The sequence below is a fragment of the Solanum tuberosum genome, unplaced genomic scaffold, assembly GCF_000226075.1.
Source record: "Solanum tuberosum cultivar DM 1-3 516 R44 unplaced genomic scaffold, SolTub_3.0 scf00147, whole genome shotgun sequence".
In the NCBI taxonomy this organism is placed as follows: Eukaryota; Viridiplantae; Streptophyta; class Magnoliopsida; order Solanales; family Solanaceae; genus Solanum; species Solanum tuberosum.
The window spans coordinates 1,059,227-1,062,938 of record NW_006239070.1 but is presented as its reverse complement, the minus strand read 5'-3'; the positions used below and the strand labels follow the sequence as shown (position 1 = coordinate 1,062,938).

The 3,712-nt window shown below is 38.6% G+C and overlaps 1 pseudogene; it reads right to left on the bottom strand.

The window, feature by feature from the left end:
* Window positions 1–929: 929 nt before the first annotated feature.
* LOC102606323 (cation/H(+) antiporter 18-like) overlaps window positions 930–3,712 on the bottom strand; it is a 7,981-nt pseudogene continuing 5,198 nt past the window's right edge.

Genomic DNA, 3,712 nt, shown 5'->3' with positions numbered 1-3,712 from the left:
AATTTATATATTTGGTATACTAAAAATGTACAAACAACACGTGCATCATATTGATAGAAATTTACATTATATAAAATAGGATATTATAATGTACTTGAAATATATCAATAGTAATTTATTTTTATAAGCTTTAAACATTAAAAAAACAAAGAGAAAAAAAAAACACATAATTCCTAGTTAAGTATAGAGAAAATTCCTTTCTTTGTTTTTTTATGGGAGAATTTATACTATTTGCTTTATTTTATTCGTAAATAATATATATTAATTTATATTAAAATCAATATTCAATAGTTAATAATTCACGTAATTTAATCTCTACCTAACTAAATAACACCTACATAACTAATACTCGCATAACTAAACTCTGCATAACTAATACCTGCATAACTAAACCCTGCATAACTAAACCCTGCATAACTAATACCTACATAACTAAACCCTGCATAACTAATACTTGCATAACTCTAACCAGTGACTAAACAACCCCTTAAGGTAGATTAACTAATGAGTTACTCACTTAGGTAGCACCCCTTATGGTGTATTAGGCCCAAAAGATATTTTTACTAACATAAATTTACTTGGTTCAGACTCTTCAAGAATTTCGGCGGTAGCATTTCCAGATCCTCCAAAAATAGTGTATTTTAGGAGAATTCGGTACGAATACCGAAACATTTTTGGATAATCAGAGCAACACAACTTCAAAGAAGCTTGAAGAATTTGCAGCTTTAGTTACAACACAAAAGGCAGAAGGAAAAACAAGAGAAATGAACAAACTCTAATAAACCAATAGTTATCCGTTACTGTACAAACTAACTGTGATTACAACTTTATCCTATTTTTCATGTTACCTCCATTCACGCCTAGGAGGATCAACGGTATTCTCACTTACTATCTACTTAACTCGAACATTTGAACCTACCTAGTATTTTTTAGTCTGAATCACTATTTCCTTCTGTTAACTCTCCATCCTTTAAGGAATTGATTGAATCTTGCGATAACTCGCTTTGATGCTGTTGCACCACCAAAACCGATGCTGTAGTTGAAAATTCGGGACAAGTTAACAAGTTACCTAAAGGACCTAATTCTGGACAATCACTCTTTTTGTCCAATGCTAATACTACTTGACCCTCAGACATTCTTCCAACAAGAAACAGATTACATCGCTTATATGCACGAATTAGTTCTCTAGTCCCAGCTGCATCCTTTACTAACTTCTCTTCATATTTGATTGAATCATTCTTGGAAATTTTGTGTTTTAAGTCGGTAAGCAACTCTTCATCCTTGGATTGAGCCTCGGGGCTATAAGTTTGATCTATATCTAAGGTGACACTCCCTCCAGCAACCTCGGGGTCCACTAGGAAACGAACCACGAGTAAGTTAATGCCAGGGTGCTCTGCCATACGCGTACCATAAGCAAGTGCTTCACGATCATCATGACCCCCGAAGAACAAGATGGTTACTTGAAAATCAACATTGCTAGCAGATACATGAGATGCACCACCGAGTCCTCGGTCTACCAAGATACCAACTGAACAAGGTGCATGCTGAAGAACTCTCCTGTTCACATGCCTAAGATCATCTCTTGTGGTTTCCAAATGTCCATCGATCCTCTGACGTTTATGGAATGGGAGAATTATCATGGCGACCCTTTTTTCCCTCAGCACCAGCGATGATGTCCTCGTGCATGCTATTCATGGGAGAGATTGCAGTTGTAGGTCGGATAGAAACCTTACTAAGATGCTCAAAAGTCTCAAAAGCAACAACAATTTGGTTAGAATCCGAAACCTCTCTTTTTTTCCAAAAAGGCAGTCCATTCTTTCTAGCCTTGTGGACCATTAGAATTGCTGAAGACCTTTCAGAAAGCTCCATGAGGTGCATTGCATAAATGCGGAGTCCTTTCTTTGCAGTACCACGAGAAGCCTCAATGAGATTGATCATTGTGGGAAGACTCCTTGTGCTATGGAAACAGGTCAAGATTCGGAGTTGTTTGCTCGTGTCTTTCCTCTCAATCGTTCTGTGCTTGTATTCAGTTATAGCCAGTTTAGCTGGCTTGTACACTGATACAACTATAGGTGTTGTAATGAATGTTGTGAAGAGTGCCATCAAAACAATAATGGCAAATGTTTGATCATTCAATACCTGCAAAATTGAACATACAAAGTAAATTTTACACGAAGTAATTCAAAATCGATAAAAGTTTTAATCGATCTAAATTAAACATACCCCTCTGTCTTTTCCAATGTTAAGGACAATTAGCTCCACTAGGCCTTTAGTGTTCATTAAGAAACCAAGCATCACGGCTTCCTGAACAGGCATTTTGCACAAGAGCGAGACTAAAGTAGTGCCAACGATCTTCCCAAAACACGATGTAAATATGACTAAAACAAGAAGACCCCATGATTGTGCCCCTTGAATAGTAGCTATATTTGTTTTTAGTCCACTCGATACGAAGTACAATGGAAGGAATAAACCGGATACAAGATCCTCAACTTTTACCACCAGAGCACCAGAAAATGGCCCTTCCTTTGGTACAAGTACTCCAAGCACAAAAGCCCCGAATAGGGCATGAATACCAATAGTGTCAGTAATGAATCCTGCAGCCAACACGGCTCCAAGTGTAGCGCATACGTACAATTCATCAACCGGCTCACCCTCAGCACAACGTTTATCCATCCAGTTGAATATCGGAGGACCAATGACTAGGCAAAGCAAGACGAATCCAGTCCCACACAAAAGTACCCATACTGAAATAAGGGGTGAATTACTAGCACCTGAAAGGGAAATAGCAAGTGCAAGTAGAATCCAAGCAGCCACATCATTGATTGCTGCAGCAGACATGGCCATTTGACCAACATCAGTCGTTAGAAGCTTGAGTTCAGCCAGGATCCGAGCCAAGACAGGGAAGGCGGTGATGGAAAGGGATATTCCCATAAAGATTAGAAAAGGGCCTTGGCTAACTCCTTTAGCAATAGTTCCTCTAAGAACACATGATGTGCCTATTCCTAATGTGAACGGGAGGCTAATTCCAGCAAGGGCAATAATAAGAGCTTTCTTTCCAGTACGACGAAGAGACCCTGGATCTAACTCGATCCCAACAAGGAAAAGAAAGAAGAGGAGGCCAAGGTTTGCCAAAGTATCTAATACTGTGAGGCTCCTTGGTGGAAATATTGCATTCAGATACTTCTGGTTCCGACCAAGTGCAGATGGACCGAGTAGAATTCCTCCCTGCCAAAATAGAGATCAATTTACAATCAGACCTCTCTATAGCAGTCATCCTTTATAACAACATTTCACTATAATGGCCTAGTTTGATCTTTTGGAATCAACTTTCATTTTATGTTATTTTCTATGTTCTCTATGTTAGAATAGAAATATGTATATATTCCTACTTAGAATAGGAAGAAGAATAGGAATAGGAATCCTAGTTAGAAAAGGATTTCAATGTATATGTATTGTCTATAAATAGGGTCTCAATGTAACAATTTAGATACACAATTCAATATTATTTTTCCCATATATTTCTCACATGGTATCAGAGCATTGGTGAGAAACTTCAAGTCACCGTGTCAAATTCCGGCGACGACGGTTGGGACTGATTTGTGTCATCTTTCGTTCTGAAGGTGTTGTGCGAAAGACAACACCATCACGAGGCTCGGGAAGCTCAGGCGACCGAACCCCAAGAATTTCCACCGGAAAACAACCCCCCACGCGC